Raw genomic sequence first — 22,960 nt, 5'->3', positions numbered from 1 at the left:
ACTGGGTTAGGGTTGATTTGTGGTCTCTCTGCACCGCTGCTATCACCCTGAAGGGGGCTTAAAACCTGGTGCCATCAGAAACACAAAAGGGGAGACAGAACAAAAGAGCTCCCTTTTATAATGCAGATTGAGGAAAAGTATATTCGTTTCCAGCAAGTCCCACAGACCAAAGGAGGGTGAATCCACAGAGCAAAAGGAGTACCATCCCACACGGCCTCAGAGATGTTTGTAGGTAGGTATGGTGGAAAAGTCCAGACTCCAATTTTCTACATTTTAATTCTCAAGAATAAGCCAAAAATCGCCAAGGATCATGCTGCCAGCTCAGGTACAGGATAATATGTGGAAGTATTTATTACAGTGTTCATGGCCCACGCTCATATTCCAAAGCTAGCACCAAAGACCAGGAAAACCAACACCACTTTCAAGCTTCAGCTACAAAGGTATCACTCCTAGTGCCTATTTGTACTTGACATGAAATCAGCTTTGGAATCCATGTTTGAAATGGTTTCAAACAGTGACTGAGTAGCCACAGCCAGACTGTAGAAACTAGCTTTGTTTCTTCATTCAATTTGTGCCTCACAGAGGATGGGGCATTTCGCCAGATGGAGCAAAGCCTGCAGTACATTTTCCTGGGACTTGTACAAGGACAAGTCAACAAGCAACAACTTAGACCACACCAGCCTTTTCCAGCCCAGCAGGGACAACTTTCTACTTGCTAACTGCCAAAATGAAAGGAAAAATGAAACTATTCAAAAAAGAAAAAGAAAGAAAAAAAAAAGAGGGAAAAAAAGGGGGGGGAGAAAAAAAAATAACAAAAAAGGAAAGGGAAAAAAAGGAAAGAAAAAAAAATCATGAAAAAAGAGCACATTACAACAAAAAAAAAGGATCAGAGTGTTTCCTCACCGCAATCTATTACTTGCAATATCGTTTGCATAACAGAGCACTGAAGAGGAGCTCCATCCTTACCCTTCAGGAGCCTGGTGCCAGGCTTTGCCTCTCTGTTAATTGTAAACCTGCTCATGCACATGCACCTACAGGATGCTCTGAGGTTATCAGAGAGTTGTCCCAGTGAAAGGTAAAACAGGTTCAGTCAAAATTATGAAAACAAGGAAACAAGCTGCTGCTGAAACATAACCTTTTCAGATGACAGCTGAGAGCTTCTCCTGGTCCATATGACATTTTACACCAATAAGGACCTTATCAGCAGAGAGCTGCAGCACAAAAAGATGATTTGGAGACTGAGGTCAGCTGGAGCTGTTCCACCTGTGCACCTCACTGCAAACAAAAGGTCTTTATCCCACAGGTCCTATGAGATATGAAACACTAACATCCTTCCCTATGTCTTGGAGGTCTGATTGTGAAGCTCCTGCGTAACTACAAAGGGCAACAGCCTGAGAGCAGATGGAGAGAAGCACTTGCAGAGCATGTCCCTGCAATGGGACGATGAGTCCCTGAGCTCTCTTGCTCTCTTTTGGTTTTAGTAATGCTGTTCAGAGATGGCTCAAACACTGGAGTGGTGAGTGGTCAGATCTTTAAAACCTCCTGGTATGAGCAAATGGCTCCTATGGCAAACCATTCCCTATCCAAGGCCAAGCTAAAGAGCGAGCACTAATATTGAACTCCAGCTTTGAGAAAATGAGAAGCCCTCCAGTTTGCCCTGGAGCACAGAAGACCCATGAGAACAAAACTGAGCTCTAACATTTGCTGGTCAGAACTCAACAATATCAAAGACATATTAAACATATGTCCCACTCTGCTGGGGCTAAACATAGGAGCAATGTGATAGGCCACAATCCTTCAGCCCTATTTATCTTCCACCACATTTGTGAAAGGCCCTCAGACATCCCGGCTCCTCCCGGCTCCCACACAGCTCACGGGCCGATGACTTTAACTCTGGGCTGGTGTCTCCAAGGCTGCTGATAGGCTGATGTTTTTCACAAACACAAACATCCAAACTCATGAACTGTAATTACCACGACCACAGATGAATCTGGATTAGAGAATCAAGTTACAGGGCAGGTTCACTCTGGACTATCTCCTCTGGTTATCATAAGCAAAATAAGTTTCATCCGAAGGTAATCCAGTTTGCATACTCCAGGACTGCTCCCTAACATGAAATTGAGCACAGGAAGTGGAAAGTACTCCACCAGTGGAGGCTGCGTTTGCAAAGCACCATCCTTATCTGAACAAAAATGATACTGGAAACACCCAAAATCCCCATCCCATTGCACCATGCACAGCACAACCCTCAGCCTCAAAACCAGACAGGACCTTAAGTACAGAGTACACTTTGGCACATGCTGTAATTCTGGTGGTACAAGCATGAGTGTAAAAATAGAGACTTGTTTTTTCCTCTCATTTCTGAGACCACACCTCATCTAACCATGACTCAGAAAATCACCACTGCTGAGATCTCAAGGGGCGTCACAGCTCTCGTGCTAACATGACACAGTGGTTTTGCACAGGATCCATACTTGCCCAATTCATGCAAGTAAGCTAGAAGGAGAGAGCACACTCTCACAATCCAGTCATTGAAAATGCAAATGTGGCAGCCTAGACCTTGGGAAAATAGGGAAATTTATATTTTAGGCTTCAGATGCATCTCTCCTAGATCCTACAGACACATCACTGGAGTGGGCAGAGAGGGGAGAGCACTCTAACACTCTACCAGAAGTCCCGAGAGCTGCCTCTACCACGACTCAGCTTCTTCTGCTTGTCTTTGGGCAAGGAGCTTTTCTTCCTAGCTGAGCTGTCCAGATTCTTTTCCAATTGTACTGTATGACACAAAGCAAAAAGGAAAAAAAAAAAGGAAAAATTCTGTGTATCAAGCATGGAAAAAGAATACAAAGGCCTATTCTGGGTGACAAAGGCCTGACATTTCAAAGTGATGGATCTGTGGTCTCCGCAAGGAGTCAGCTGCGCAATCTGCAGCCCACATTACAGCGCTCCCAAGCTATTCACAACGATTTGCCAATGCTGGTATTGTGTTTGCACACTTGGCACTTCTGGATTATTCCAGGATTTCCCCCAGTGCTGACTAGACACATTCCTCACCTTGTAACAAGGGGGTGACCCATTGTCTCAGACTGGGGTGGGAAGCATGGATAATTCCTTTGGAGAAGCACGACCACCATATTTCTGGCTCATGAGGGAACAGCTCAATCCTGTTCTCCCACCCAGCAGCTACACTAGCTCCATGCAGCTGCACACTGCCTGGTATTCATAAGGAATTTGACATTTAGGTACTGATTTAGTAAAGCATAGAGCTCAATCTGTTCAAGAACCTGCCTCATCTGATTCGCATTGCCCTTCTGCCCAGTTGGCTTTGGTTCACACACCCAGCACTGGTGCTTGTTGTGGTGGAAGCATCTGTGTTAGGCAGCAGCAAAGGGAACCCTGACCCTCATCCCCAAAACTGATCAGACTGATCCCCTATCAGGGAAGCTCACAAAGATTTCTCAGAGCAAATCAGAGATGCTCACACAGATTTCTCAGAGCAAATCTCAGCTTTTCTGTTCACAAACAGTTAAAAACCCCCAAACCTCAGAACCTTAAAACCAATCCTGCCTTCCAGGGTGGGCCTGCACTCTCAGCTCTCGGCACTGGCAGATCCCAGTGTAAGCAGAGCTATGTACAAGAGCCTGGCTTCAATTAGATGTGAGCAGTGGGGTATTTCCACTTGAAAAATCCTACTGTTTGACAACAGCCTTTTACCCCTGACTGAAAACAGCCCTTTGGGTTTCCAGCACATTTGGTACACATTAGTGAAGCTTAGAGTGCCTCAGTGACAGAAGGGGGTATCATCCCAAAAAAACAGGAAGGGAAAAAAGCAAGCCCAGTACTGAGAGATAAATAAAAGTTACTTACGGATAGGTTAGAAAGGAGTCAAGTGGCAGCGATTTTCCCTGGATGGATCAGCAATAAGGAAAGAAGCTGCTGGGAGCCATTTCCCACAACAAATTAACTTGGAAGGACTAATTTATCAGGTTGTGGTGGAGAGCAGAGGAGAGAAGAGGCCAGCAGCCAGAGCACCCACGCTGCAAAGGGCGGGTGACCTTGAGGCTGGTGGAGGCACCCACTGGCGGGGCTGCCCGGAACACAGCAATCCTGTTTGGCAAAGGAATCCAGGGCCTCAGTGTTTGCTTTCACACTGTGCTGCAAGTACTGATGGTGCTGAGCTCCAGCAACACTTCATCTCTGAAGGACCAATTTATCCAACATGTTCTTTGCAGTGAAAAAGCCCTTAACACTCAGATGGTTTTAAGGCCATCAATTCCTTCTATGCACACACACTCTAGGAAAGACAAGTATAATGTATGATGACATTTTATGTGTGATGGTCTTGTTCCTTCAAGCACACCAATGTAAGTGGATAATGAGATTCCACATCCAGGACCCTAGATGCTCATCTGTACAGGCAACTGAAGAGGCAGCAATCTCTGCTTCAAAACAGTACCGCTTATACAAAATGACTATGTTAAAGTAAAAAGCTACATACAGACAGTAATGAATTTGTGCTGTGCCATGGATAGCACAATACACAGCAGCAAGGTGTGATTACACAGCAGCAAGGCAATGTACTGCAATAAAGGGGCATCTCCTTGGTCATCATCACAGGCCAATGTCCTACAAACTGCAGTCAGTCAGGGAATTTACAGCATTCTTTTCCAGAGACTAAAATGAAATGTCAGTTTCTAGATAGCCTCTGTAATGTATCTGCCAATAACCAGGGGGTAGGCAGGGGGACACAGACAGACACATATAACCCAAATAGGAAGTGAACTGAAAATTGTTTCACAGCCATTTAAAAAAAAATATGTCTAGGAGATGGTGTCTGGTTAGACAGACAGAGGGCAGAGAGAGAGAGGGAAATGACCTTGGTCTGCACAACAGTGTGATTCATATGGATGAACCAGAGACCCCAAATTACCAGCTGCTAGGAGAATTGTATTGCAAATGTAGTTCAGCCTCCAAAACATCAAGTGCTGACTCAATCCTATTTGAAAAATGAGAAAACATGGACAAAACAGTCCGTCACCGTTCTGAGCCTGATCATTTTCCACCTGGTAAAGATGTAGCAGCATACTGAGGAGGAGCTCCAGGTGGTGTAACTCAATGCAGCTCTGTTGTCACCACTGATGGCAAAAATGTGTTTCTGCAGTAGTTGTTCTCCCAGAACATCAACTGCACACACTGGGCATAGCCACAGTAAGAGGAGTTCCACAAACCCTCTGCATTATACCCTGTGCTGCTGGACACTTCATATGAGGAAGTCTTAGCTCTGCTCTGCCGTGGTTCACTTTTGGGCATCAAGGGGAGAAGATTATATGGATGACAGAGCTAGAAAACCTCTGCTTCAATTTATGCAATAAAGATGTTTTCTTCTAAGGAGCTTTAATCTGCAAGACTGTAACTTTCACTCTCCAAACAGCTCAAATTCCTGACCTTGGCACAGCATCACAGAGGGCTTGTTTTCACTCACATGGATTAACTGTCACTGAACAGCTCATCCAAGATAATTGGCACAACCACTCCTCTTCTTCAAAGCTAGCATTTCTTCACCTATTTTCCTGTCTTCCTCCACTGAGTACATAATATACAATAGTGAGGACGTAATGTATAACAGTGTCTTTAATTACCACCACATCACTTGGCAAGAATCTTATCTTGAAGAAAGTCTGCCAGTTACACTAGGTGAAAGAAAGCAGGGCTCAGCACTAAGACACCTGCAAGCACACTGTTCCAGGTACCAGCCACAGGGATCCACATCGCTCTATACTTTACCTGGCTCCTGAGAGGGGAGATGCAGCAGCCCAGGAGAATCACCTGGCACACAAAGCTACCACACTTCCAGACTACAGGTGTGTTGATGATCTTAGAGGTCCTTTCCAAGCCAAACAATTCTATGATTCTATGGTACTGACCACTTCCTATGAACAAACCTACAGCCACGCTCTTATCTGCTTGTATCCACATAGTTTAGAAGCCAGCAGAGGCCTATGAGCCAACCCAAGGATTATGTCAGAGTTAAGCCCAACATATTTTGCTCTTGTACTGAGCAAACAGCTTCCTCTGGCACTAAAGCTACTGTTCATAAATTTGAAAGGTTTCAGAGGGTAAAAGTTTTTAAGCAGGGCTGCTATGGTTTGCTGATTTCTAATCAATTTCACAGTTGTTTGGGCTTTTTTCCCCCTTTCCTTTTAAACCTGGAGATTGCTTTGATAAAAAGAAGTTTGTTAGTAAAACAAAGAAACAAACCAACCCAAACAACACCGAAACAAAACAAAACCAAAGCCCCAAACCCAAACAAACATTGAAAAACACCAACCCAAGCACAGAATAACCAACACAACAACAACTAGCCTCACAATTTCAAACAGCTTCAGGATCTCCAAGACTGGAAATGTTTTCCTGGACATTTAATACCATTCCTAACCAGTGGATGAGCAAAGTACTTCTTGAGAAGCACTGCCCCAGCTATTTTGACTATACCTGCAGAGCTTTAATTTGGAACATCTAGTCATATGTTGTCTCTTGAGTCTCAAATTGGTCTTTGCCTCACTTAAATTTGGAACATAGCTGGAAGAATTACTACTAGCTCTGAAATAGGGCAGTTTTGATCACTCTCCCTCCAGTAATTTTCAAAGGGCTACAGCTCAATGTCCCACCTCACTGCACAAACACAGGCTTTCTCTTCTGCCTCCATGTGCACACTCCCTCCTCTTGCTTTCCATACAGCAATCACCTGGCCTCCAGGGATGTCCCTTGGTTTATGCAACAGGAAGGAGATGGGCCAGCTTTCCATGAGATCAGCTTGAGTAGTCACTGGAGAAGGAACTTCAAATCACCTCCAGGGGAGTTAGGAAGCCACCCTTCCAAGGGATTTACATAGCTCAGGAAGCCTCCCTCAGTAAATCCCAGCACAGGACGATTAAAAAGAAAGCAGGTGACAGAAAGAAGTAAAATACCACTGTTGAGAAGTGCCTTCTTAATTTTGAGCACAGCTCTGAAGCAAGTAGCAGCAATTCAAACATCAGCCTTTGCAATTAGAGAGCAGGAGCCTACCTCCACCCTCGGAGCTAGCTGTAACTGCTCTCACTTCTGAGGTGCTCTTCAGTAGCCATACTCATCCACATCCATGCTCCAGCTCTCCATCCAGCTTATTACCCTTCGCCACCAGCAGCCCTCTGGGCCCTGTTTGAGCAGCATCTTGCCCCAATCAAGGGTAAGGACTTTGGGACAGCAATGCAGCATCAAATCTCAACAGTAATGCAAGAGCCCAAGCATTCCATTTCAGATGAACTGAGGCAGATGTAAGAAGGGAAGGAGCTGGGGGAAATGTTAGACATCACATAATGAATTCTTCCTTGACTTTGTCCACTGAAGACATAATGGTAACATGGCCTGATGTGGGCCCACAACCAGGTGTGCCAACCTGATTTATCTGTCATGATTTCTGCTCAAGTCTCTGCTGGGAAACCTGATTGGGAATTTTATGGAGTGAATGGGCCATTTCAACCACAGTCTACTACTAGCTTCTCACAAATGTTCCTTGCTGCTTAGGGAAAGAGGGGTCATCCATCACACACCTTGGTGCCTTCTCTGCTTGCCACGTGCTGCAATTACTTGCTTTGGCACAGCAGATCTCTGGGTGGCGAGCAGGCACGCTGCTGTTCTCCCCATGCACTGGAAAAGGAAAGGATACAAATTACAGCAGTCCAGGGCAGCCTTCATTTATCCTGCAAGGAATGGGAATTTTTCTGGAGAATACTGCTATTTATTTCTATAAAAGCCATTGTATCACTGCTGACAGCTTTCCTTGCCCCAAGAGGGATGGTGGGGAATATATACCTCAGTGGGGCGTCCCAGGATGCAAATAAAACTTCATGGAAGGAAACCTTTTCATCAGAAGGTACTTGAGCTCAGCATGCCCTGGGGCAGAGAGAGGAAGATTTTCTGTTCCAATTTTACACACAGTTTGCATCATTTTACACAAATAGAGCAGATGCTGTCCTGCATGCTGGAAAATTCATCAAACACCTCACATAGGGCATGTCCTGCTTGCACCTACAAACAAACACGTCAGGTCCCTGACATTCTAGACCCTCTGGCATCACACTGCCAGTCCATGAAGGTGCATGGCTCAGAGAAAAGAGGACCAGAGTGAAAGCACAGATGTATACAAAGATACATGTTCAAGCTGTGAGTACGACCCATAGGCCTGATTTACTTCTCATTCCCATCAGTTGCCCTCGATGATTTCCGTGGGATCAGTGCCTGAATGGATTTATAGAATCAATGCCTGAATGGATTTATAGAATCAATGCCTGAATGGATTTATAGAATAAAAAAAATATATATATATATTTAAAAATCAATTTCAAGGTTACAAGAGATTGGAAACAATTTATCACCTCCTTTGAAAGTGTTTAGAGCAACTCTCCTGGGAAGCTGTGACCGTTTGAGGCTGAAGGAAATGTGTCTACCTGACGGAGGTGTCTGAAGTAGCAGGAAGAGGGCTGTGGAAATAAACTAAAGGCTCTGGACTACTGCAAATCTAATTAAACCTTGATTTAACTGGGGCTGCAATTTTTAATCTGGAATTTATTACTACTAATAAAGAGATTTGCTGAAGCATTCCTTTTGTTTTCTTAACATCACTTAATCCATCAGTCCCCGGAATATATTCCCGGAGACAGGCATCTATGCTGGCAGCTTCTAGCACTGACACATCAACTCACCCTTGGTTAACAGCACCTAAATGAAGACACCAAAGTGTTTTGAATGCACTGATATTACCCTGCCTCAGCTCTGTCTTTCTTTTCTGTGACCACTGAGCCTCTGATATTTGTGTAACTGCCTGATTTATTATGAGTTGTTAGGTACAAATGAAAGACATTTCCTTGCATTACATTTATATAGAAAAACACAACCTGATAAATGGGATTTTTCTTTTTGGTTAACAATCCATCCAAAGGCTATGAAGACCTAGTGAAAATATCAAGAAAAGGCCCAGTAAATCAGCTGTGAACAAAACCAGAGGTGGACCGTGACGTACTTTCTTCCCCACTTTCCAGAAGCTGCTCATTAAGTCCCATTTTCAGCTGGGGTGGAGACAAGCCACAGAAATTCCCAGGATGAGATAACACTGGTATCTGATGAAACAAGAAATGTGACATCAATCAAGACAGACTTGCAAGAAAGATATCACTCTCCTGTGTACACAGGCACCAGCATTACACAATGTGTTTGCCCCAGAGCATCCTGCCCACCTGCTCCCTTCCTGTTCACCTCAGACCTGCCTAAGATCAGGACCATTTCTCCAGCCTCAGTCACAGCTTCAACCTTTATCTCTCAGCCTGCCCAAACAGTGCTGGCTAAACAAAGACTTTAAGAGAGGAAATGACTGCATTTTGTGAGAGATGTAGTCCAGAGAGCTTGAGCAGCACACAAGGCCAAACAGAGCAACGCCGGATGCTTTCACAAGGGAAAACTTCTACATCCTTTCTTACAGTAGGAATGATCCTACAGAGGAAAGGATGACCTCCAGATGTAAGTCATGCTAAGGAAAAGATACTTTAAAAGTAAAGCTCAAGATTTTTGTACTTCCTCTGCTTAGGGCTTTTCTAATAAGTCTGATTAGGTACTCTGCACACATTTGCTGGGTGAAGAAGAGCAACGTGTTTGGTAGAAAGCAAGTACAGAAACACACTCTGTTACTCTGCACAAGCATAATAAGCTTTAACAACATATGAATATAAAAGTTTAGAGAAGCAGGCATGAATGTGACTGCCCATATTCCTTGGGATGGCAGGAAGCTGGGGATGCTTGAGTCAGTGGCTCGTTCCAGCTCCAGCACATTTCTGCATTTTGTGGCACAGCAGCCACTGCCAGGACCAATGCCTGCAGAGTCCCAGCACACACAATGCTCTGTAAAAGGGTAAAGCCCTCTGAGCTGCCCAAGAGTGCTTTGCTAATTCAAACAGCAAACCAGCCCTTTTTGTAATAAACCCATTTCAAGTGGATCTGGTTTGTTCCCAACACCAATTAATAGCAATTCTTGGGCAGCTAAAGATGCAGCTTCTGCCCACAGGACCTTCATGTAATGACACTAAAATGCTAACAACCCTGGCTCACTACAGAGACTACACATGCTGTTTCCCCCAATACAGACTGTTCAACACTCCTTTTTTGAAAGTATTTACTTTCAAATTCATTTTGAGAGGGGGTTGGCAGCAAGGACTGCAGCACACAATTCCTCTGTCCACCGTAGCCATGTAATTTGTTATAATCCAGCTTTCCAGGCACACACTCTCAGATACCTACAGAGATGCTTTAAGGAGGGGTAGCAGCAAATGTCTCCTTATGAGAGAAACAACCCAGCACTGCCCTTTGCTCATTTCTTTCAACAAAAATGTACCAGCTCTGCTGCCTCTGTGCAAGTCAAACTACCCTAATTCCCAGCACTAATACTCATCACAAGTGCCTGCTTCTCCCACACAGTAACCCTGTGAGGAGCCAACCAACACCTTTCCCTTCCATCTCCCCTGCACCCACCCAAGCTTCCGGTCATGACCAGGGTCACAGCATCTTCAGCTTGACTGCCAACCCTCATCTGCTACATTTAAGCCACAGCCATGCCTCCAACATGACTTCTGTATCGGTAAGGGCCATTTGGGGGTTACAACAAAAACAGCACTGCAGCATCAAACCAAAACATCTTGGAGACAAAAATCAATAGGGAAGTTTGGAGGCAAAATGAGAAAAAAAATGTAATGTTCTATTTCACCAAAATGCTGCCCTCTGGACATAACAGAGGATTCTCAATAGGTAACATGGAAAACTATTGCTAAATATGAGGAATATCTTGTGAGCATGAGAGATGATTCCAGCAGCCTTCTAAATCAACTTAATGCCTCATTTTCCAAGTATCAACTTCTGATCATTTCTTTTTGCTGTTGTATTCAGTGTTCCAGTCAAACATTTTCCTTCCATCTTCCCTCTACCTGGCTTCAGGAAAGCACAAACCATTAGAACAGGGGCAGCTGCAGAGAAAGGATTCTGCATTTGTATCAGCTGTTAATTCATCTTGTCCAAAGCTGTGGATATCTGGAATTTTGTTTCAAGGAAGCCATGCTCTGTTTAACAACAAGAACAATCAAATGCTATGATTGGTATGAAGCAACTTTCTTCTTTGACCTTTTTTATTACTGGCAAAATGTCATCAGACTATTAAAGTGCAGAGAGCACAATCTGTGATAAATAACCTTGTGTTGCCAAATACCAGACCAAAACACCCCCTCGTCTCTGTCTGGACACATACCTTCGTTTTCCAGAATGGTTTGATTTATAAAGAATTACAGATAACCAACAGAGTCTGAATGCCAAGTGCAATACTGTGGGTGAGCAGGGCTCAGCCACTTCTTAGAAGCACAAACAAGTGTGGGGGGGAAGGAACAAGAAAAGCAAGAGCCACAATGCAGCTTTACTTCTCTCTGTGGCAGATGCAAGATCACTGCTGGCACATCACATGAAATCTTTATCTGAAATACAGAATCATGAAAAATTGGAGAGGACCCCGCAAAAAAAAACTCACAAGGATGTCTCCAGGTCTTAAATGAATTGCAATGAGAGATTTAAGGTGTTCAACCTTCTTAACTAATCAAAGACACTTACAGCGTCACCTGAACATAAACTGCAATTACTCAGAGGGAAGAGATGTCAGGAAGCTGGAAAAATGAAGCTAGGAAAAAGCCAGATTAGAGAGAAAGTACACATCTATTATTGCAAAGATAATTACCCTGTTCACACATTGCTGAAAAGCACAAAACAATCACCAACAAGAATTAAAATGCACAGGATACCTAAGATACATGCTGTAATTCAACCAGAAACGTACTAGATGTGAGGCAAGAATCCCAGCCTAAAATCCTCTGGCTTGCAGATACAAACTCATAAATGAGATCAACAGGGACACTTTTGGCTTTAAAATCCAGGATGCAAAGAAAAGCTGAATTGTCCAAAGGCAAACTTCAGCCTTCCTACCTGAGCACTTTGACCACCTTACAAATTCACCATGCTAAGTGCTGTAGCCTTCCTCAAGGCTGCCTGTACCTCGCAGCACTGCAAGCAGTCAGCAAGGTAGCCAGCAACAGGGTAACAAGCCAACGTTTCTTGTTAATCACTTCTAACCCCTAAACAACACATTTATTCTGTATTTAACTCTTCTAAGGTCCATTTCCTAATCAGCCTGGAGAAAAAAACCTGCTTTACTGACTGGCAATAAAATAAACCTTTTTATTATTTCATATGCTGTTTCATTTTCCGGTACTCCAAACTAAACGGTACAGACATTGACAGCACTGGGAGTCTCATCTGCAGTTCATCTAAGACAGACTCACTGAGCCAACAGCTCAGAGCACAGTAGGGTCACCCATTAAAAATACTATGGCTTAATTCATGGCTTCCTATGGCACCCACTGTGTGTGTGCAGCTCAGCTCCTCTTCAAAACACTATCAAGAGCTACACTACTTAACTCACCACTTAATTTTGACATCAAATGAAAGCAAAGAGAGTAACAACAACAACAAAAGCAAAACAACGAAAAAGGGGCAATAAAAAAAGAAGAAGAAAAAGGTGGGTCTGAAGATTTCTCACTAGCTTCATTCAGAGAGTAAAGAGGCACACTCTGGATGGAACAGGGCAGAAGACACAGCCAAATAACCCAGAGAAAGACATCAGACCCTCCTCCTACCCTCGTAGCAGAGTCTTGTAGACCCAAACCCAATCCCCAAACTTACGCTTCGTTCATGATTTTTCCAGTGCAGGCAGAGGCACAGGGGTGCAACCAACTTCCCCACAGCTACATGAGGCCTCTGATAGAAGGAGGAACTAACACTGATCTCCTGAATCCAAAGCCAGATGCTTTAACCACAAAGTTATCCTACCTTCATTGCCTCAACCTGTCTGAATCCAGAAGTACCAAATTACTGGGGGAGGGAAGGGAAAAAACCCGAATACTTATCTGGAGTATTTCTGACCCTAGAGCAGAGACTGCTTACATTGGTGTAAGCCTCTCCTACTGCAGTCCAAGGAAATTGGAGGAAGGACATGAACTTTTAGTGCTCAAAATGCTCAGCCTTCTGAAGTTCAAGTGAGGCTGACACAGAGCCTCTATTAAACCAAGCAAAAAGCCCCATATTGCTTAATGCTTTTTAGACAGGGGACTGGAATGCTCAAGAGATTAAATAAGTCATGCATAATTCACCCCTTCTCCAGGGGTTCACAGTCGGACCAGATCCCAAGGGTCAAGTAGAATCACACACATACTCCAAGAGATAAGAGACTGGCCTGAGTACAAGTCCCAGGAGACAAATCTTCAAACAGGACAAGTCCCTGTGGATCAGTGTGGCAGCACTCCTAGCAGGACAGTGAGAAAAGCCAGTGGAGGGAATACTGCACAGAAGTGGTGTGCTGGAGCCCAGGGTGCAGAAGTGAATAAACAAGGGAACGCAGTTTGGGTTTCCCCTTGAGAGTTTCAGCTGCAGAAGACCTGCTGAAATCCTGTCCCAAAGAAATCACTTTCATCCACATGCAGAGGCTGGCTGTGCTTACATTAAAAGCATAAAGATACCAAACATGCCAAAACAAAGAGCTGGTGAGTTTCTACACAGACTGGACAACTCCACACACCTTGCAATCTGCTGAGGCACTCAAAGGGAGCCAGAGGGATCTGACCATCTGCACAAGCTGCCCACAGTTCCAGCCAGGGAAGGAGAGCAGCAGAAGCAGATGCTGGTGGATGGTGTGGCAAGCTGGTACACACCCACACAACCAGCCTGGGGACCTGAGCTGTTGTGACTTGCTGCAACCAGAAAACTGCAGCAAACTCCACCTTGCTCTGCAAGGCAAAGCACAGAAGGAGCAGGGCCTCTGGGGAGCCATGGCCTTCAGAGCTGCCTCCTGCAATAGCATTTTCCATACACTGCCCCTGCTCACGTAGCTCCAGGCATAGCTTGAAGGTGCAATCTGCTTCTTCACTCTATTTCCACAGCCATTTGCACTTGTGGTGCCTGCTGTTTCCTTTCAAAACAACAAGTGTCCCTGAGGTGCAAAGGGCAGAAAGCTCTTCTAGCAAAACCTGGGAGTCAGCAATAGAGAGGGGAAAATAAATTATTAAGGCCTACCTCGATGCAGATTTTCTTTCTGCTGGAGCAAAACTTAAATCTCTTTCTTTCCCCATTGTGGCTATGGTAATAATGCACAACTATTCATTATCCTCATCTTAACTAGAAAAGCCTCTTTCAATTAAGCACTTAATATAATTATGGTAAATTAAATAGAATCGAGGGGGAAAAAAAAAAAAAAAAGGCTTTTTCAGAGCTATTATCTTACCTCTATGAAACTCTTATCAGTTAAAAGTGAATCTAGCTATTAAACAATAAGGGTTTGTGTCTATTCAGTGAGCAGAAAAGAAAGATGTTCAGCTGAAAATTGTTCAAGTTCTATTTCCAAATTCAATTCTACATCTCCAAGGGAAAATGGGAGAATCTCACTAAGAATGGCACCATGTCCCTTTTTGCACTGTGCAGGCAGCATGTCAGCACCAATTCTCCCTTTGCTTCCATTCACCTCAGCAAAGTTTCCTTGTTTTGAGGAAACTTTCCCTGTTATGAGGAAAGAATTTGCATCTTACAAAATGACACCACCACCAAAACCACAAACCAAGTAATTGCCTTTGGGTGTTTTTAGCAAAGGTCCCTCCAGTTTACAATGTGTTAATGTGATTTGAGAGACGCACAGCCTAAAAAGCACTTGGCTCCTGTGAAGTCAAGGGGAAAACACAAGACCTCAGGATGTCAGGATGTCAAAAACATCACAGGAGGCCAGAAGGAAATCAGGTAAGAAGCCATGTGCATTTACATGCCATCTAATAAATATACAGTGCTCAGTGGGAAGAGCTTGGAGGATCCAGTTCTGCAAACACTGGCTCGCACAAACAAGTCCCTGTTTAGAGCACTCTCACTGCAGTCAGAGCAATTTAGTTTGTGAGGACAAAGTGCAGACAAGGATTTCATGCCTATTCAGATCTGTACCACAGAAGGATGTGAAAATCCCAAACACAAAACTTCCCTAGGAGCTCAGTCTGTTTAAAGTAATAATAATAATGAAAAGACAAAACATCTTGAAGAGGTGTCCAGAAGGGGCTCTTGGTAAATAGCTATCCTATGTTGCCAAAAAGAAATCAAACCCTGGCTTGGTAATGCTTGGACTGATACAACAAGCAATGTTTTTAATACAAATCTGACACACCAGCCATCAGGAATAAAATATGAAGCAGGAAACAACTTTATTATATTGTTCAGCAATTGGGAGAGCCTTAGCAATGATTAGCAGCCAATGCTAGAACTGCTCTCCACTAACTGCTTCTTGTGGCTATCAACAAAGCTTATACCAACAGGGTGATGGCAGCTGACAACAGCTTTAGAGCAGAGAACAGCACATTGTGCTTTTCTGGGAAAGGGAATCTTGAGCACTGTAAGGATTACTGTGGGTGAATTGCTTCTGAGTCAGTCCATTATTGCTCAATGTTTCCCATTTGGTCCCTGCTTACCTTTTATTTCCTCATGAGGATGCACCTGTTCAGAGAAAAGAATAAAACTGGCACTGTTGCACCTGCTCTCTCAACTAATTTGGAGGAGTTATTCAGTACCTTGCTCTCACAATGGGATTATTTTTGTTTATATTACAGAATAGTCCTGCAGAAGCCAAGGCCACCCTGCACTAGGTATTGTGTGAACTTAACACTAAAAGACAGACCTTGACACCAGAGAACATGTAATCCAAGCAGGCATAAGAGAAAATGAAAAAGCTGGGGCTCACACACCCGGGCCAGGTACCTTCTCAGGCCACTCAGGAATAGGAGACCACACATCTCAGACACACTCATTGTGAGGGGATCCTGCCAGCTTCTCAGCATGCCTCACCCTCTTGGAAAAGAAAGCTTTCAGCACCTACGCTGAGGGTTTCCACAAGCCAGAACCTGAATACCAGCTTGGAAAAAATTAGGTTAGATGCCTGACAGTCTGGGCTGGGTTTACACAGCCTCCAACCTTGTCCACAACTAGAGTTCCCCAAGCCTGCTGCAATGCATAAATGCCTGAATAAATGAGTCCAGTATGTCAGCGTGCCTCCCAAGAGCTGGAGTCCAGGGAGACACTCAGGTGGTAACAGTGGTTTGATTACAGGCAAAAAAGTCTGGGTGGATCATTAAAAAAAGATGGGGCCTGGTTTGCATCTCCTGAACCTGGATTAAAATTAATGAATAAATAAAATCTATTTATAACCATTCTTAGCAAATGACACCTCCCCTTCAGTGAGGAGTGTTGATAGGTTGGACTCGATGATCCTCGAGGTCCTTTCCAACTTAAGTTATACTGTGATACTGAGTGGCACAAAGGCAGAGCAAGACAAGGAAGGTGGCCCAGATGAGCAGATGTTAAAATGGAAAGAAGAAAGTCTATTTTAAAGCAAATTCCAAAATACAAAGACCGTGTTTTTCATGCCCAACACACCTGTGTCCTGCTTGAGATTGACAATAACAGAGAGCTCCATGGAAGGCAGCTAAAATTGCTGCCTTCCCCACTAGTGCTGTAATTTGTATGGTGTGTTCAGTGCTCACAAAAAGCCTTCATAATCCAAGTGAGGATTTACAACTCCATGGGAAAAAAAACAATCGTTCAGACCTGAACTGCCTTTGACCCATATATGAAAGAAAAGGTCATAAAATAATCTGCAAATCCAGTTTCCTTTCCTTAGTAAGGTAAGAAGGAGGTGGAGGGGGAGGGAAATATTCACTGTATCAGCAACTGTCAGGCTTGCAGCATCGTGCCAGCTTCTTTTCAAATCAACGCAGCAAGAAAAGACAGAAAGATTCATCTTATTAAATGGAAATCTCATCTGTATGCATCCATGCCAGGAGCTTGCCAGAATAACTCCCCTGACCCCCATTAATTTCAGTGGCAATTTCAAATTCAGCTTCCAGGGATTTTACAGATGAAGCAGCAGCAGCTCCCCGAGTGAGTAGTGCAACATTTGATAAAGTACCAATAAAGCTCAGTCAGCTCCTCCTACTCTATGAAAGTTATCCTCTCCTGATGCTGTAAGTCATACCATAGAAAAAAAGAAAAAAAAAGGTAAAAAGATAATATTTAGGAAAAAAAAATAATTAAAACCCCCAAAATGTTCTTTTCATACTGCCAAAATTACCCACAGAGAGTTACAGTTACTGGCACCATGCAACGCAACAGAACTCCCTTCCTCTCCTGGCTGGGATGTGGCAATTGTTTGCTGTGAGGAGAGGATTCCCTGCCATAATCTGAGAAAAGAGCAAAACAATTGAACAGTGCAACGCTGGCATAGGCTGTGCACTCTTCATGCCATCAAACAACACAGGTAACAAAAGTCAAACCGTCTCTGCAGCACTAAAGGTGGGAAAGAGCAATAAGAAGCCAAGAGTTGCCTGGAACAAATCACATTAGCATGGAAATGAAAGCTCCTCTTAGAGCAATCTCATGGTTTTGCAGCGAGAAAACTGAAGGAGAACTAGCAGGTGACTGCTTTTGTGCTCAGAGTGCCAGGATGCAGAAGGACCAAGTTCACATTCAAGCTTTCCACTCAGCACAGAAGTAGACATTTGATCATTCAATGCCTCTCTTCCACATCTCACAGAAAAGCAGCAAGTCTGCTTTTATCTCAGCCTCCGCCGATCAATTCAGACATCATACCCTTGGGACTCTGCTGCAGCAGCACACTGCTGTGGGAATACACACAAAATAGCTATTACTTTGTTCCTTGGGGGGACAACTTCCCATTGATTGATTCACTGATGGATTGGACAGGAGGAAGCAGGCCGACTTGGTGTTGGAGTTTCCCCCCACACCCCTAAAGAATAGCTGCACATGTCCCACTTTATTAAGGAAGCGTCCTTCTCTTTTACTTGGTTCATTTTATTCTGATGTAATAGGGTTTGGGTTGCCAGAAAAACCAAATTCACACAGCCCTACAGCCAGTTCCCAAGAAACCCAAAGCTTGGCTGAGAGTTCAACAAAGCACGTACCAAAAACATTACCAGGAAGGCTGCCAACATGATAAGGTTATCAATATTGGCCCAGAGCACAGACCTCAGTGACACATCTCAAAAAGGTATACACCTAGCTGTTTATTAAACAGCAAAGAAAAGAGCCTTTTCCATCAAGAATTTGATTGACACATCCATAAATCCTTCAGTACAAAAGGAAGTCATGGCACAACTTCAACTGTAGCTCTACAAATGCAACATCAAACTCGGAGACTAGAGAAGAAGGACTATGTCCACAATTCTTTTGTGCAGTTTGAAAGGCAAAAACCCAACCCACACAAGCAGCTGCACTACTCTAACCTAGAAAAGACTAATCCACTTTTCACATCACTCTCTTTTTGTGATGGGCAGAAACCATTTAAGGGTGACTCCTACTAGTCTGCTGTCAGCTGCTTCCAATTTTGCAGACTATTCCCCTTTAATCCTGTGATTGTTTCATATTACACAGCTGCATACACAGTACCTACAGCCTGGTGCAAGCTCCACACCCCTACACCTTGAAACTATATTACAACAGTTCAGAAATGTGGAAACCATTTAAATAATCCTCAGCTTTTTGAATCCCTCAGTGATAAAATGCTCCTGGTCAGCAGGCATGATTTGGGGAAGTTTTTCTTACTTCCTGGCTCACCTGACCTCACATTCCAAGCTTGGGAAGAGAACACCCATGAATTAATTTTGCTCCCACCACCTCTAGAGCAGCCATTGACAGAAGCATTTCAACGAAGAGGCTCAGAGCTGCTGCTAACTGAAGGCTGGGCTAAAATATACAGTATGGTAAAATGTGCTGTGTCCAATTAGCATCACAGCAGAAGCACGGGCTTTGTCAATTTCACAGGCAGGAAAACTGCTCCTGAAGAGCAACCCAGCACAATGAGGCGGGGAGACATGAAGAAGGCAGGCAAGTACAATGGGAAGATGAGACTGGAAAACCAGGGCAGCATGCAGACAGGTGCCTCTTGGGATTTGGGAGAAAATTCTCAGTAGCTCATCTTCTGGAGCAATAAAGCAGCAGGTCTGTCCAGGATGTACACGTTCCTTAGTCTTCCGCAGAGGCTCAGCAGCTGCTTATCAAAAGGGTGTTTTTCAGGATGGTTGTCTCCTTCCTCCTTCATCACATGGCCAGAAAGAGCCACAGTGGTGGGGAGGGGCTGGGATGAGGGCAGAAGCTGTGATTTAGACACAGCCCTGTGCCATTAAATGTACCACAACCACACAGCTCAATGAGAAAGGCTGAGAGCTCCACACGTAGCAGCTTCTGAGAGGAGTTTGTTCAGTCTCAGAAGCTCGGTGCTCTGGAAAGAACAGCACAAACACCAGCAATGACAGTCAGGAGCCTGCACAAGGAGAAAGCATGCCCAGCCCCACACTGAGGCAGGCTGGCATAGCAGGTCATTGTCATTCCTACCCAAACGAATGTGTATTTGGTACTTGGACTGTCAGTTGCGATTCCCCAGGCTGCTTGTGTGTCCTTTAACTTAGTAACTACAGCAGGCATGCACAAACACCTACAATGTGCTGCCAGAGACATCTCATGTTGAGAAGTGGAGGCGTGAGGAGCAGCATTTCTGGATGAGAAAAGACTGTGCTATTAATGCTCCAAAGCAGGGAGGTCAGAAGAAGAAACACTAAATGCAGCCATCCCCACCACCACCCCACCCCAATATAAGAAGAGATCAAATAGCACAAATCTGTGCAGTTGCTGAGGGAGGTCTGTGTTCCATGTCTCAGAAGAAGCAGGACCCTGCTGACATGCTCCAGGGCAGTCTCATGATTGCCTCTTCAGCCCCTGATCCAGTCTTAAAAGACCTTTACCACTGGCGACACTGACAATGTCACAACTGCCTCCAGCAGGTAACAGGTCTCTTAGACACAAATGAGTCTAACCCAGTTCACATCAGCGTCACTAAAATGTTTATGATCTATGAACATTATATGGATTAGCTGACTCTGAGTTTTGCTCTGAACACAGCACACTGACTTCAACACTGCACTTTACAGATTACAGGAATGGCCTTTCCCTAGAGATATCCCAGATTCCAAACCATAGCACCATATCAGACACACAGCCATTTTTCCCTGCTGTAGCCAAGAAAGCACCTTGCTAAATCCCTAACCCAGCAATGGAGACTCAACCACCTGTACTGTGCAAGCCTCCCTCCCACTCACCTGATGAATCAGTGTTGCAATAAAGCACATGGAAATTAAATTAAGTACCATGAGAAGATTACAGCAGTAAATCTGCCTTTCAGTTACATTTGTGTAGCACCATGACTAAATTGCTCCTTAGGTCCACATTGCCCACTTCAGGGCAATCAAAACAGGCTGTGAGCAGGACTAGGGCCTGCATTTTTAACCTTGACTCAGAGAGCTGCCATCCCTACCTTGATCAAAAGCATCACAAAGAACAAAACCCGACAGCCTTGCTGCCCCACACCTTTTCAGCCCAGCTCAGACATCATCCTCCTCGCCAGGCTGGGCTGAATGTCCTCTCAGGGTCACCTACCATCCCATCACAATCTGCTCTGTGGAGAACTTTCCCATTTACAGCAAGAAAACACCAGGCAGAGGGGATGCCACTGCAGAGCATGACTTGAGGCTTATCTCCCTCCCTCTCCACTCGCACCTCTTTGGAAACCTGCTGCCAAGGAGGAGAGGTGGCAGCTGGGGACACGTCCAATGCAGGGCTGCTCCACGCTGTACAGACATTGCTGAGTACTATTATCTCCTTGCAGTAGTGCAAAGGCAGGGAAGGAATATTTTGACAACAAAGATGCAGGCGCAGCCGGATGGAGCAATGAGGTGGCTACACGGCTTAGAGAAGTTTCCTCCTCACTTATGTTAAGCACTTTAGGTTTGTGTAGCTCTCTAAAGGTTTCTGATCCAGCAGACAGTTTTACGTGCTTATGCATTTATTCTTCCGGGAATGCTGCTTCACTTTGCGTAGTGCAGGCTAAAAGCATTTCCAAACTCAGGTCTACCTGGTTTTCAGATAGCTATGCAAATGATCTCCAGCATGCCTATAGGAAAGGTAATTGCTGTCCTCACATGTAGCGAACTCAGCTCAGTGTAGTCTCCTGACTATTTCCTCACCATCGTGGAAGAAGTATGTTAAAAATGGGTTCCACCAACCAGATAAGCCCACACGTCTTAAAGACTCGATGTCACCTTGACAGCCTGCAATCCCCCCACGCCACGACAGCCAAACACCAGCCATCCAGCCCTGATGTAGAGTGGGATAGCCCACAGCACCCACTTCTAAAACCCAAACGGCAACAGACACAAACAGAAAGGGCAAAAGAGCCTCGCTACACACAACCTCGGCACCACGCGTGGGCAAAAGCAGCAGGGCTACCTTCCTAGGACTGCCAAAGCTCAGCCTTTAACTGAAAGCACTCCGCTCGCAAGACGACTCCGGGGTCCCACGTTACGCTTAAAAATCAGAAGGCTAGCTGCGTGGGGTACACACAAGAGCAGCGGCTGGCTTGGGGCAGGAGGCAGAATGGATTTATTGGGGTAATTGGGGGGAGGAGGAGGTTACTTGCTTTGTGAGGGTATTTGGGGAAGGATAATTTTGGGGGTGGGTGAAAGTGGCTTTTAGGGGGTAAAGGGCTCGGAGACAGTCAGCCCCGAAGCTGGAGAAGTGGGGAGCCCGGCGCGCCTTACCTGGTCGGGGCGGCCGAGCCCCCCGGGCGGCGCTGCCTTCAGCAAGCCGCGCCCCGCCGCCGCGCCGCCTGCATCGCCGCCGGGACACGCGTGGGATGGGGCCGAGGGGACACGCGTGGGCCGCGCCGAGCTGTCCGCCGGCGGCACGGAGAGCGCAGAGCGGCGGGCCGCAGCCGGACAGCTGCTCGGGGGAGGCGGCGGCGGCAGGAAATACCAAAAGACTGATCCAACCACGCTAGAGAGGGAGGGAAGAGAGGGGGGAATAGAGGGAAAAATAGAAGGAGGAGGAAGGGGGGGGGAAGAAAGGAGAGAGAGGAGAAAAAAGAAAGGAAACGTACAAAATCTGGGTGGGATCGGCTCGGCGCGGAGCGGGAGCGCCCCCAGGACCGCCCCGGCCTCTCTCCGCCGGCCCACCGGCCCGGCTCGGGCTGTTATCCCCCCTGGAGTTTGTTTCTTCCTTCTCCCCCATGCAGTGAGAGGCTGAAGCCAGAGCAAAATAAATAATGCCAAAAAATACAAACAATTAAATCAACCCCACACAAAAATTATGCAGCCCCCTCCCCAACAAGCCCTCGGCCATCCCTGGGGGTTCGCGACGCCATGGGCAAGGTAACGGAGAAAAGGCAACCTGGGTAGATGCCCTGGCTGAAGCCCTCCAACTGCAGCAGCACTGGGTCTCAGCATCCAGCCATAAGCCTCCTCCGGCGCCGTGACTGAAAGGCGCCCATGCAATGTGCAGCCCCTGCCACACAGCCGAGCACGCTCTCAGCCTCGCCTGTGTATCCGGAGCAAAAAATCACCCCCATGGCCAGCACGGACCCCTTAAGCTCCTCCACACCAAGAGGACAGTCCAATCATCGCATCCCTGGTAGCAGCGTGCCTGCCCCTCGGGGGAGACCTGACTTCACAGGACCTGATGAAACATCGCGGGCAGAAAAGGGTCCATCCACATGCATCTAAATGCTGCTTCCTCTTCACCGTGTGGATCTCACAGCTCAACACCAGACCAAGTGGGACTTCATGCTTCCTTCACCACCAAGGGGAAAAGTAATGCTAAAAGTCCACCCAGACTTGGAGTAACATAAAGGGCACCCAACTTTCTGAAACCAACATCACATGAGGCAGCAATGTGACCAACATGCATGTCTGACTTT

At 45.5% G+C, this 22,960-nt stretch overlaps 1 protein-coding gene across 4 annotated transcripts in view; it reads right to left on the bottom strand.

The window, feature by feature from the left end:
• The window catches only part of OSBPL5 (oxysterol binding protein like 5), a 129,035-nt gene extending 106,580 nt beyond the window's left edge, over positions 1–22,455 (bottom strand). Inside the window, exon 1 of one of the 4 annotated variants that reach the window (XM_068148298.1) lies at positions 22,435–22,455. The gene's annotated coding sequence lies outside the window, so the exon portion shown is untranslated. Of the gene's footprint in view, positions 1–3,867; positions 3,940–12,801; positions 12,893–21,806; positions 22,062–22,434 lie in introns of those variants that run through there. The other 3 variants (XM_068148300.1, XM_068148301.1, XM_068148299.1) reach the window with 3 other exon arrangements.
• Between the last annotated feature and the right edge of the window lie 505 nt (positions 22,456–22,960).

The sequence above is a fragment of the Melanerpes formicivorus genome, unplaced genomic scaffold, assembly GCF_026170545.1.
Source record: "Melanerpes formicivorus ecotype bairdi unplaced genomic scaffold, bMelFor1.0.p_v2 SCAF_16, whole genome shotgun sequence".
NCBI classification, from domain to species: Eukaryota; Metazoa; Chordata; class Aves; order Piciformes; family Picidae; genus Melanerpes; species Melanerpes formicivorus.
The sequence above is the reverse complement of the archived record's forward strand: the minus strand, read 5'-3'. Positions and strand labels throughout refer to the sequence as shown.